The sequence below is a fragment of the Talpa europaea genome, assembly GCF_964194135.1.
Source record: "Talpa europaea genome assembly, chromosome: 3".
Classification (NCBI taxonomy): Eukaryota; Metazoa; Chordata; class Mammalia; order Eulipotyphla; family Talpidae; genus Talpa; species Talpa europaea.
Genome location: NC_140069.1, coordinates 147,413,246 through 147,425,895, shown reverse-complemented (window position 1 = coordinate 147,425,895; position 12,650 = coordinate 147,413,246). Strand labels below are relative to the sequence as shown.

Below are 12,650 nucleotides of genomic sequence, written 5' to 3'. Positions count from 1 at the left end.
GTAGCTATATAGTAGTGTTACATTGTGGTTTGATTTGCATTTCTCTGATAATTAGTGAAATTGAGCATCTTTTTATATGCTTATTTAGATGTTTGTTCATCTACTCTTTTGGGTGATTTATTAATTTTTAGCTTCCCCAAATTCTCACTAGTCCTTTATAGGACAAGTATCATATTTTCAAGGTGGCTTTCTATTTCCTAATATTTTGGCTTCTTTTTCTAATTGTTTTGTAGGGCTTCTTGACATAACTTGATGACATATCTTTTTCAGATATGTGTTTTGTGACTTTCTTCTATTCTTTGGCCTGCCTTTTCAATAACTTAATGGCATCTCTTGATGAATAGAAGTTCTGAATTTTATTTATTTATTTAAAGGAGAGAAAGTACATTGAACTTTATTTTTTTAAATTTTTATTTATTTATTTATTTATTTTTTTATACAAGCACTGGGTACAGTCAGAAGCGCGGGAGGGTGAGAGAATTCACCAGAGCCAGAGCGGAGAGTAGAACAGGCAGAAGGACCGAAGGACACTGCTGAGGGGAGCAGCAGGCGGCAGGAGAGGTCTGCGCGCCATGTGGGACCCTCCTCCGGTGGCCGGGGAGCAGCCGGGGATCGAACCGGCGCTGCAGAGGCTGCGGGCAGCTTTGCAGCCCAGCGCTCAACTGCTGCGCCACCGGGGAGGCCCAGAAGTTCTTAAATTTTAATATGATTTATCATTGTTTTCTTTATGGTGAGTGTTTTGTTCTGCTTTAAGCTCTTTTTGCCCATTCCAAGATTATAAAGATGTTTCTCTCTGTTTTCTTTCACATTTAGATCAGTGACTCATCTGGTGTGAGATAGAGACTAAGATTTTTCCCTCCAGGAAGAGGTTCAGACCAGTGATTACAAAGACTGCCCTCCCTCCAGCACACAGCCAGGCCTGCCAGTTGTAGGTCAGGTAACCTCAGCGGTGTGGGTCTGATACTATTCACGCCAGCTCATTTCCTGTTGGTCTATTTGTCTGTCTTTGTTTCAGTAGCACTGTCTTACTATAACTTTTAAAAGCTAGGTTTTGACATATGGCGGTGAAATCTTCCAGCTTCATTTTTCTTCTTCGAGATTGTCTTGGCTGTTCTTGGCCTTTTGCATTTCACATATATTTTAGAATCAACTTGTACATTTACATATGCATGTACGCATGCACACACACCCTCATTAACCCTACTGGGAGTTTGATTGGAATTGTGTTGCGTCTGTGTAACTGCGAAATCATAAAAGATGACATTCCTTCTATTTTTAGTCTTTTTTTGATTTCCTCAATATTGTTTTGTAATATTCAGTGTATGGGTCTTAAATATTTTATTTTTTTAAAAGATTCACTTATTTATGCATAATAAATAAAAAGAACTGGTGTGCAGGCCAGAAGTGCCTGGGGTGTGTGTGTGAGAGGATTCACCAGAGACAGAGTGGGGAGCAGAACAGGTGGATCTACTGAAATCCACTGCTGAGGAGAACATGGGGAGACAGGAGAGGTCTGCTGCGCCCTGTGGGTCAACTCTCTGGCCGGGGATCGAACTCGTGCTGCAGTGGCTGCGGATAGCTTCTGAGTGCTGAGACTTAAACCCTTGAGATTTAACCTTCCACTAGGGAGGCCTTCTTATATATTTTAAAAATCAGATTTGTTACTATGTATTTGATATCTTTAAAAAGATAAATGGTTTACTTTGTTTATTATTGGTATACAGAAATGGATTTTTGTAAACTTGCTTGTATCCAGTGACCTTGCTAACTTCATTAATTTTGATACTTTGAAGATTATTTTGAGTATCTCTATACAAAATCATGTTATCAGCTTTAGTTTTCCTTCCCTACTCTTATTGCTTGCTAAAGTGATTGTTCTCTTTCATATGTCTTTTAGTATTTGTTGATCTTTTCAATACAGCTCAGGATAATGGTCAGATTCATCAATTTTTAGCTTCCTCAAATCCTCACTAGTCCTTTATAGAACAAGTATCATTTTTGTAAAATGATATTCTGCCCCAGAGTCATTTGTAACCATATTTTGGTTAAGTATTTCTCAGTTTCATACCTGAATTCCTTTAAAACTGCCAGGTAATGTCTAGATTGTCCTCTTCTTTATATCTGTTCATTTCACTTGTTCAAATTTCCCTTTTAAGTTTATAGTGATAACTGTACATGAGAAAATACTCACCACTATCAGCCGGAAAATTGACATAAAAACCACAGTGAGATTCTACCCTACACCAGTGAGAATGACCCATATCAAAAAGACCAGAAACAGATGTTGGCGAGGATGTGAAGAGTGGGGAGCAGAACAGGTGGATTTACTGAAATCCACTGCAGAGGGGAGCAGTGAGGAGACAGGAGAGGTCTGCTGTACCATGTGGGTTAGTTCGCTGGCTGGGATCGAACTCATGCTGAAGAAAAAGGAAACTTTTTCAGTATTGGTCAGAATGTGAATTGATCCGGCCCTGATGGAAAACAGTGTGGATATTTCAAAAAGTATTACAAATTGATCTGTCACATGATCCAGCAATTCCACTCCCTAGTATCTGTCCAAAGAATACAAAAGCACTAATTTGAAGGGAAATATGCAGTCCCGTGTTCACTGCAGCCCTGTTAACAGTAGCCAAGGTGTGGAAACAACCCGAGTGTTCAAGGACAGCTGAGTGGACAAAGGAGATGCTGTCCGCATGCGCAAGGGAATACTGCTCTGCCATTGAAAAAAGATGAATTCTTGCCATTTGCGACAACATGGATGGAGCCGGAGGGGATGATGCTAAGAAAAATAAGTCAGAAGAAGAAAGAAAAATACCATAATTTCACTCATATGTGGAATATAAAGAAACTAAACAAAGGAACAGTCAAAACCAAACCAAGCCCACACCAAGCCTGGGACTCTGACTGCAGGCCTGAGCGGCCCGGGGCGGGGGCCGGGGAGGGCCCCGGGAGACCCTGGAGGAGGCGATGGGTCTTGGGTGGCAGGCGGTGTGATAACATGGAGCTGCAGAGATGTGAACCTCCAAAATCTTTCAGATTTTTCACTTTTGTTCTGCATTCTGTATGCGTAAAACCTCAAATCATCAGTTTTCTATCTCTGCTAGGACTGAGAAATTATTTTAAGAGCAAGGAGGGAGAGCTGCAAAAAATGCAAAGTCACAACATAATGGTCTGAACAGTTTCGTGCTGACAGGCTGCAGACCGATCAGAGGCTGCCCATCTCGGGAGTTAACGACCAGTGGGTAGTGGTGCCCACGGAGGGAGTGTCTGCGAGGCCCACCCCAGAAACTGTGCTTGTGTCTGTGCCCTCGCCTTCTCCCTGTTCACGATCAGGTGGCCTTTCTGCTCAGTCCTCACTTAAGTCTGAAATGGAGCCTGAACAAGGGCCCCAAGGCCCTGAGATCTGCCTGGGCCCCCTGCTGCCTGTACCACCTCTCCCACTTCCCCTCTCCAGTTCCTGACCACCCCGGCAAGCACCACCAAAGGCCCAGCGCTGGGCTGCCCTTTGCCTGGACCTTGTCTCTTATGAGCACCCCTCAAGTCTTTCTTCAAATTTCACCTTTCGGGGCCTCCCTTGTGGTGCAGGTGGTTGAGCGCAGTGCTGTGAAGCTCTCCGCAGCCTCTGCAGCGCAGGTTCGATTCCTGGCTGGCTAGGGAGCCACCCACATGGTGCGACAGACCTTTCCGGTCTCCCCACTGCTCCCCTCAGCAATTTCAGTAGGCCCGCCTGCTTTGCTCCCCACTCTGTCTCTGGTGAACCCTCTCACCCCACACACTTCTGGCCTGTACCCCAGTTCTTGTATGCAGAAATAAATAAATCTAAAAAAACACACTGGCAAAATACAGCAAAAACAAACCTTGGACTTAGTGAAAAATTTACTGGTTACAGAGGGAAGGTGGGAGGATGGGATGGGAGGGGATGGAGGAGGGAAATGGACAGTTTATTGGCGTAAGGGGTTTGGAGAAGGGACAGTGGGTGGTCCATGCGCACCCATGGAGGAATAAAAACATGACCCCCCAAATTAAAATAATAAATTTATTTTAAAAAAGTTCAAGTCTATCCTAAGGTATTTTAAAACTGCTGAAGCTAAAAGTGGCTAAAACTGGCTAAAGCTAAAACTGGCTGCTCTTTTAAAATTGCACTCAACACTTGACTCCTGCAGCCCATGTCGTTCTCCATTTTATTGATTAACCGTCTCAGATGCTACCTAATTTGTTGCTTATTTCTCTCCGTTGGAAAGTTGACACCAGGAAAGTGAGGATTTTTCTTTTACTTGGAAGTTTTGCCCCTGGAAGTTTTCTTCCACCAAGTAAGCCCTCCATAAATGCTTGCGGAATGCTGAGTGAATGAACAGATGTGTGGAGGAAATCCCATTCTTTAGTGGAAAGGGGAGCAGGGAGGTGCTGTGGACTCAGGCACACTTCACTTTCTCCCCAGGCAAACCCTGAGGACAGGACAGAGGATGCAGCTGGGACCAGTGCAGAGCTGCTCCTTACTCAGTTTACTTCTGTTTTTGGTTTTAACCCATTACTAGTGAATCAGAATGACCTACCAGTAGTATTGTTAAAGGGCAGGGTGAGGGCACCCCAAAGCCCCCAAACCGGCCCACTTTAAATGGGTTCTGCCATCCACTGCTCAAGACAAAACATATTCTAGCGCCTTCAAAGGAAAGGAGCTTTAATACAATTCGTGTGCATTAAAGAATGTAGCTCCCAAATCAAGCACCCAAAGTTACCCATCTCCTCGTGGTAAATGCCCAGCCAAACAGGGTTGGTCCAAAGCAGGGCCACTGAGGCCTGTTAGCCTGCCACAAGTCTAAGGCACCTTCCGGTGGGGACCCTAGGAAAGAGGAAGGGGCCAGGAAAGTCTGGAAGGAAAAGAGCACACTCAAAATCAAGATAAAGGCCACCATTGTCAACTCCCCAATGGGTCTCACCCACGTCTGTTTCAAGGGTCTCTTCCCATATCCTCTATGTACCGCGTACAAGTCCAAGGCAGAGACTCAAGCTTTTCCATGTCTCTCTGCGCCTCCTCCAGGGCTCCCTTCTCCCAGACTCCTATCCAGGGTCTCCTCCTCCCTGCGAGCTCCACCTTCCCTTGGGTGGGGCAGAGAACCTGGAACCTCCCCTTTCCCTGGGGACCCCCCTGGTACAGTATGGAAACTAATCTGAGAATCTTCAACAAAAAGAAAAGGCTGATTCTACCCTGGTTTTCTGTTCACATAGGCCCCTTTAATAACCAGCATTCACACACACAACACACACACTCACACACTTGCACGCCTATTTTCTTGCTTTTTCTGGCTGGAAATCTCCAGATAATTTTTCTTAGTATTAAAAATGAAATACTCCCGCAACTTCCCAATATTTGTCGGCACACAAAAAGTTGCAAGACATCACCGTTCTCCACACCTTAGGACGTCCTTTTGTGATGTTTTCAAAAGATCCTTTTTTTTTTTTCCCCTGCCATCACTGAATGATGTTACTGAATTAAGACAGTAGGGTGAGCCGGTGACATCCTTACTCCTCCTAGTCAGCGCCCCACATTTAACTTATCGATAAATATGTATATCACAGTCTCCTGTTTAGTGTAGGCCCCCCTCAGCTTTCTAGCCTGCTCACTGATGCCCCAGCTGGAGCGCTGGCCTTTTGTTCCATGCAAGTTCCTCTCCCATTTTCCATCTCAAGTGCCCATCAATCCAGATCTTGTGCCTCTCCAGGGGCCAGCTGAAATGTCCTGTTCTACAATTTGCTATTTTTTTTCTTTACATCTCGATCCATCATCATTCTTTGATTCTAAATGCCTTAACAATTGATCTGTTTCACACCATTTGTTTTGATCTGCTTTCTTAAAATCTGATGACTTTTTTTTTTCAAAAAATGCCCAGTTTTTTTTGTTATTTATTTTTTATTTTTATAATCCCCATACAATTGCAACCCCCTTATTTTGACCCCAATCCCTCCCCTCCCGCCCTCTACCCCCCATAGAGTGTCTCTGGTTCATAGTTTTTTGTTGATTTTGATTTTCACTTTCTTATAGTTATTCATTTTCCTGGTCCCTTATTTAAGATTTCTAGATTCCTGCGATGAGTGAGACCATCCGGTATTTTTCTTTTTCTTTCTGGCTTATTTCGCTGAGCATGATCCCTTCCAGCGCCATCCATGTTGCTGCAAAATGCATGTGTTTATCTAAAAAATGCCCAGTTTTTAAGTTTTAACAGAAAGCACAAGACCCGTAACATGAGAAGCAATCTAAGGAGAAGTAGTTAACTTTTGAGTTTTAACTAGGCGGTTCAAAAAGTGACTGTAAATTGCCCGTCTGCTGGCAGCCCTTACCATAGAAGATGCCCGCAGGGTCTGGGGCACGGCAGACGAAATTTGATTTGTCATATTTCAGACACACAACCTACTTCTTTCTGTACTCTCGTCACTCATCAGACTCGCACTTGTACTGGAGCGCGGTTTCCCGAGTCCGCGGGTCTCTCCCACGTACACGCCCACCAGCCAGTCCACTTGGGATGGACACGAGAGCTGGGGCGCTGAGGAAAAGTGGGGAAATTATGGAATAACACCCCTCAATCACCAAACAGTCATGGAAAATCTTGTCATTCGAGAATGTAATCGAAGATGAAAAATAACACCCCAACAAAACCCCACACAATGTCTTTGTTTCTAGGCCGGCAGTTCTCGGGGGCCCACTCCCCCAGGCTCAACGCACCCCCTTTACCCGGGGGCGGGCGGCCGTGCTCCCCCTGCTCGTCTCCTGCAACTTCACAATGACCTTAACTTCGCGGCCAGAGAACGCAAAGGGGGAGCTGCACCCCCAGCAGCGCATGCCGGGTCCCCGGGGCGCAGGCTGCTTCACCCCACGCTCATTTCTCCTCAGGCATCGCGACGGCGGCGGGCGTCGCGCACCCCGCGGGGCGTCAGCCTGGGGCCGGGGCGCCCCGGCCGGACGCGCGTTCGGGGGCGGCGACCCGGGGGCCGGGCGCGGGCGGGGCCCCCGGGGCGGGCGCGCGAGGGGCGCCGCTGCTCCGGGCTCAGGCGCCGCGGCTCGAGGAGACCCCCGGGCGGCGGGGGGGTCCCCGCGCCCCCCACCCCGCCGGGCCGGGCGCGGCGGGGCCTCGCTGGGCGCGCGGGGCGGCGCGCGGCGGTTGGGACCGTTACCGCCCCCGAGTTTCGAACTGGTTCAAACTTGGCTCTCGGCCCCGCCCCGCCCCGGCCCGGGAACTCCGAGGCGGCGGTTCCCGCCAAGCCCGCGCGCCGCGCCGCCCCGCCCCGCCCCGCCCCGCCCCGCCCGGCCGCTCCCGCCCCCGCCGCGGCCCGCGCCCCCGCCCGCGCCGGCCCGCCGCCCTCCCGAGGCGCCGCGCGCCCGGCGAAAGAACAAAGAGCCGGCGCCCGGCTCGGCCCGCGGCCGGCTCCCCGCGCCCGCGCACGCGCCGCCCGCCCGGCCTGGTCCCGGGGCGCCGCGGCGTGGGGCGGGGCCTGCGCGCCGCGCGCCGCGGGCGCTGTGATTGGACGGCGGCGCCGCGCGTCCCGCCAATCGGGGCGGCGCTTGGTGGCACTGGGGGGGCCAAATAAAAGCGATGGCGATTGGGCTGCCGGGTTTGGCGCTCGGTCCGGGAGCGCCCGACACCCCCCGGCGCAGACGGCGGCGGGGCCCCGGCGGCGGCGGCGGCGGCGCGCGGGAGCGGCGCGGGCTGGGGCGCGGGGCGCAGGTAAGGCGCGCCGGCGGCCGGCGGGGCTCGGAGCCCGCGAGGGGCGGCGGCGCCCGGACGTCCCCGCCGCCGTCTGCCCGTCCGGTGCCGCGGGCGCGGGCGCGCGGGGCGCCGCCGGGGCGGGCGGGGCGGGGGTCCCCCCGGAAGGGGGCCGGGGCCCCCGCCGGCCCGTCGCCCCCGCCCCGCGCGCCGGCGCGGCGGGACCCCGAGGGCCGGGGCGGGGGGCGCGCGGGGGCGCCGGGCGGGGGCCGGGGGGCCGGGGGGCCGGGGGCGCGGGGGCCGGGGGGCGGGGGGCCGCGGGGCGCGGGCGGCCTTTGTGTGGCGGCGGCGGCGCCGGCTCGGGACGCCACAAGTTCTGGCCCGCGCCGCCGAGTGCGCCCCAGACAAAGGACGGCCGGGCGCGGGGAGCCGGCGCGGGAAGGGGCCCGACCCGGCTGGCGGCGGCGGGCGGGGCGCGGGGGCCGCGCGGCCGACCCCCCCGCGGCCCCGGCCCCCGGCCCCCGCTCGCCGAGGCGGCCCCGCGCCCCCGCCTGCCGGCCGCGGGCCGGTCGGGGTCCGGCCCCCCGTGGGCTCCGCGCGGTCCCGGCCCCCCGGCCCGACGGGCCCCCCCACGTCCGGCCCGCGCGGGCGCTTCTCGCCGAGGAGGGTCCGGGCGGCGAACTTGGGGAACTCGGCCCGGCGCTCGCTCCGGAGTCCGCACCTCGGCGGAGCCGGCGGCCCGCGGGTCCCGCCGGGCGGGGCGGCAGGTGCCGGGGCCGCCCGTCCCGGGACGCGGGGCCCCCGGCCGGGCGCTGCGGGGGCGCCTGCCGGCGGGGGCGCGGGGGCGCGGGGGGCCCTCGGCGCTGGGTGACCCGCCGGCGCGCGGCGCGGAGTGCGCGGTCCCCGCTCGGCCAAACTTCCTTTGTTGGTGGCCCGGAGCCTGCGGATTCCAGCTTGTCTGGGAGGGGCGCGCCCGCCGCGCGGGTTGGGAGATGTTTTGCTCCCGCGACCACTTTCGAGCTTTCAGAGTCTGCCGTGGCATTTCGACGGCGTTTCGGCGTCTCACGCACACATGCGGACGGTCCTTCCGAACGGCCAAGCGGCGCCGTGGAGCGGGGTGGATGCGCCCAGGGCGCCGGGAGGGTGTCGGGTCCTGCGTCCTGGGGAAGGAGAGGTGGCGCAGGTGCGCCGCCCGGGCGCGCGTCCCGGTGACTTTATTTGCGAGGTGAGGAGAGTCGCGAGGACACATTCTGATTTCCTTTTTCCTAGTCTCAAGCTAGCGCTAGATGGGACTCCAGTCCTAACTGCAGAGAGTCCTGTTTTCCACTTGCAGCCGTTTTAGGGGAGATGTTGTGAAGCCCCGGAGCTGCTGGGGAGAGTTCACTAAAACTTTCAGTTTTCATGGAAAGTGAGTGTGTTCGGAGGAAGGAGTTGGGGAGCACGTGGGCACAGTGTTCTGCCTGACAGGCTGTAGCGTGCTGCTGTCTTCAGGCTCCAGAAAATGGAGACAGAAGCGGTGCCCAAGTGTGTGTTTCACGCCCGTGGGGTGGTGAGCAGAACTGACAGGTGTTCCAGGTGCTGCCCTGGTGTTCAGATGGTGAGTGTTCCCACTCACCGTGGTACCAAAAATTACGTGTTAAAAAGGCCTTACTGGCAGTCTTGCCCGGTGTATGAGATCGGCTAGTTCTGCAGATGTTGGCAGAAATTTGTATTTGGGATGAATTCTAACTTTTCCCTTCTCGTGTATTATGGTATTTGAGAATCACTGTCTTTGGATTTGCCACAAGATTTAAAGAAAAGATTTTGGGGAATTGGTTTAAAAATTTGTTAAAATAAGGGCCTCCCCTGGTGGCGCAGCGGTTGAGCGCTGGGCTGCGAAGCTGCCCGCGGCCTCTGCAGCGCCGGTTCGTTTCCCGGCCACCCGGCGAGGGTCCCACATGGCGCGCAGGCCTCTCCTGCCGCCCGCTGCTCCCCTCAGCAGTGTACTTCGGTCACTCTGCCTGTTCTGCTCTCCGCTCTGGCTCTGGTGAATTCTCTCACCCTCCTGCGCTTCTGACTGTACCCAGAATAAAATAAAATAAATAAATAATAAATAAATAAATAAATAAATCTTTAAAAAAAAATTTGTTAAAATAAGTTTATGAGAATGTGCTTAATTTAAGAAGTGATTGAAAAAACACTTGTTGACTTGGTGTAGTGAGGGGAAAAAAGTTCTCATACTTTTATACCAGCTTTGCCTTCTGCGCCTGCATGTGATTATCTTTGCGTTGCTATTTAAACATTTCCAGTGCCTTTCTTTAGGTTACACTGAGGTTTTTCAGCATCTTTTCCCTCCGAGCTGGCATGCGCAAGGAGTGTGGATTAATTTTTCTATTGGCCTCCATAAATAGTGATAAAGAAAGTTGATCTGCTTTTCAAAGACCAGCAGCGGGGAAGGGCCCTCCTAGGATATATGCTTCCTGGCGGTGGTGGGGAGGGGCCCCTTGGACAACTTACCGGCAAGGGCTTTAGGTCAGTGCATGGGATGAAGACATTTTTGAAATCTTTTGTTGGGAGGAGAGCATTGGTGGAGAGGGGTAATTCCTTCAAGTCAGAGAAAGGTTCTTGGTCAGAGGATGCACTTACCTTCTCTGGACTTTCCCTGACTCCCGTCCCCAGAGCTTTGTCCGGATTTCAACATCTCGTGTATCAAATTGTGCTGTGAGCACTTGTTCACGGCCTCCTGCACGCAGGTGCCATGAGGCAGAAGCTCCCTCTCATTTTTCTTTGTGCACCCAGCACACTGGCTGGTAGGTGGCTGGAGAATGGGGATTTAATAGTTGAATAAATGATGGAAATATGAAGTGGAGGGGGTACAATTTGAGAAAAGAATTTGCAAAGTAAACAAGGCATAGTAATATTTCCACCACAAGCGACTTAGAAGGTGTTTTTCTCCTTCTTTGAAAGGAAGTGATTACAAGGAAAAATAAGTGTCAACGAGTGTCCTAGTTTAATACTCTGAGGTACTGAAAATTGGATATGGCTTAGCTGCTACTATTGGTATTCGTGTTAGGCATTTCTAGCAGCCAGAGAGGAGCTTGATGAATCATCCTGATACCTAGCTTGTAATAGCTGTGGGATTTGATTTGATGTCAATATTGATGATCCATGTATAAAAAATGCAAAAAGAGGAAGCATTAGCGAGAGTGCTAAATCTTTTAATTGAAAAGATATCTAGTTCCAATTGATGAGTTCTTTATTAGAATGATTGGAGGTAGGTTTTGAGGGTAAAACTGAAGGAGGTAGTCCAGTGTAGCAGTGGATCACTTGCTGGGATACTCCTGGCTGTTCTTTTAAGTGGTGTGATAAATGTAGTCAGTAAACCCACCCATCTCTAAGATGGTCGCCCCCCGCCATTGTCTTGCCTCTGCACCCTCCTTGGTGCAGAAATGAGACCAAAGAAAGTGGGGAAAAAAGACCTTAATGTTAAGGTGCCTGCAATTTGCTGGATGCTTTACTCATTTATTGTGTTCCTTGTGGTAACAGTCACATCAGATACCTTATTTTTAATTCTTCTAACCCCCTCCCCCGGTTCATCAGGAGATGAATGGGTGAACAAAATGTGGTGTGCACGCAGTGGCATATCCACTCAGCCCTCCAATATGTGTCACAACACGAATGGGCCTTGAAAACCAGCTCAGTGTGGGCCTCCCCGGTGGCGCAGCGGGTTAAGCGCTGGGTTGCGAAACTGCGCGCGGCCTCTGCGGCGCCGGTTCGATCCCCGGCTGCTCCCCGGCCACCGGAGGAGGGTCCCACATGGCGCGCAGACCTCTCCTGCCGCCCGCTGCTCCCCTCAGCAGTGTACTTCGGTCCTTCTGCCTGCTCTGCTCCCCGCTCTGGCTCTGGTGAATTCTCTCACCCTCCCTTCCGCACTTCTGACTGTACCCAGTGCATGTATAAACAAAACAAACAAACAAACCAGCAAACAAATAAATAAAGCATGCCTCTATTAAAAAAAAAAAAAAAAAAAAAAAAGAAAACCAGCTCAGTGAGATAAACCGGATCCTAAAGGAAAAAAAAAACTGCCATGTGATTCCAAAAGGGGGCTACCTAGAGTAGGCCAGCCCTGGTGGCAGGCCTGGAGTCAGGGTGCAGGACCTCAGGCTGGGCAGGGAGTGAGGGGCTATTGTTTAGTGGGTGCAGAGTGTCTGTGTGGATGGTGGAAATGCTTCAGGCATCGGTGGTGGTGATGGTTGAACATCATTTTGAATGTACTTATGCCATGAACTGTACACTTAAAAATAGTTGAAATGGGAAATTTTATGTTTATATATAGATTTTGCAATAAAAGAACAACAAAGTACGCCTGGCAAGCCTACAGATAAGGCCAAGAGGGCAGTCAGGGTTCACCCAGAAGTCTCCAGCTAGGGACTGTGCGGTCAGGAGCCAAACCTACATTCTGTTGGACCCACATAGTCTGCTCCCTGTTATTTACCTGTCTCTTGGGTAATTAAAGACACGTGGGCTCTAAGAAAAGTGAATTTATTTGAATCAGAAAACTTTCTGATTTAAAAACACATAACAGTGGTTTTATGGGAGGTGCACTCTGATGCCCTGGGTAGAATGAGAGATGTTTGAGGATTTCTTTCTCATCCCGAGCTTGATGGTGTGAACCCTGTTTTGTGTGTCCACGGTGGGATTTTCAGTGTGAGCTCTGGCGTTGCTTTGCTCGGGTTCTTGCCCTGGAGCAGCCAGTTAGTGCCCCGGGTGAGTGTTACTGGTGTCTGGTTCCCTCCCTGTGCGTCGCAGTGATGTTACCCCACTGGTTGTGGAGGCCTGAGTGAATCCATGCAGGCGAAGCCCTCAGAACTACACCTGACACCAGATGTTTGTCAAGTGACTTCCTGTTGCTGCATTGCTATTGTTTTAAAGAGTCCAAGTGCTTTCTCATTCATGGAAGGACATCTAACTTAA

General features: G+C 51.9%; 1 protein-coding gene across 1 annotated transcript in view; it reads left to right on the top strand.

The window, feature by feature from the left end:
- Nucleotides 1-7,586: 7,586 nt before the first annotated feature.
- The window catches only part of EZH2 (enhancer of zeste 2 polycomb repressive complex 2 subunit), a gene marked incomplete at both ends in the record, with an annotated part of 55,155 nt that continues 50,091 nt past the window's right edge, over nucleotides 7,587-12,650 (top strand). The window contains one exon of the mRNA XM_084229341.1: nucleotides 7,587-7,718. The remainder of the gene's footprint in view (nucleotides 7,719-12,650) is intronic.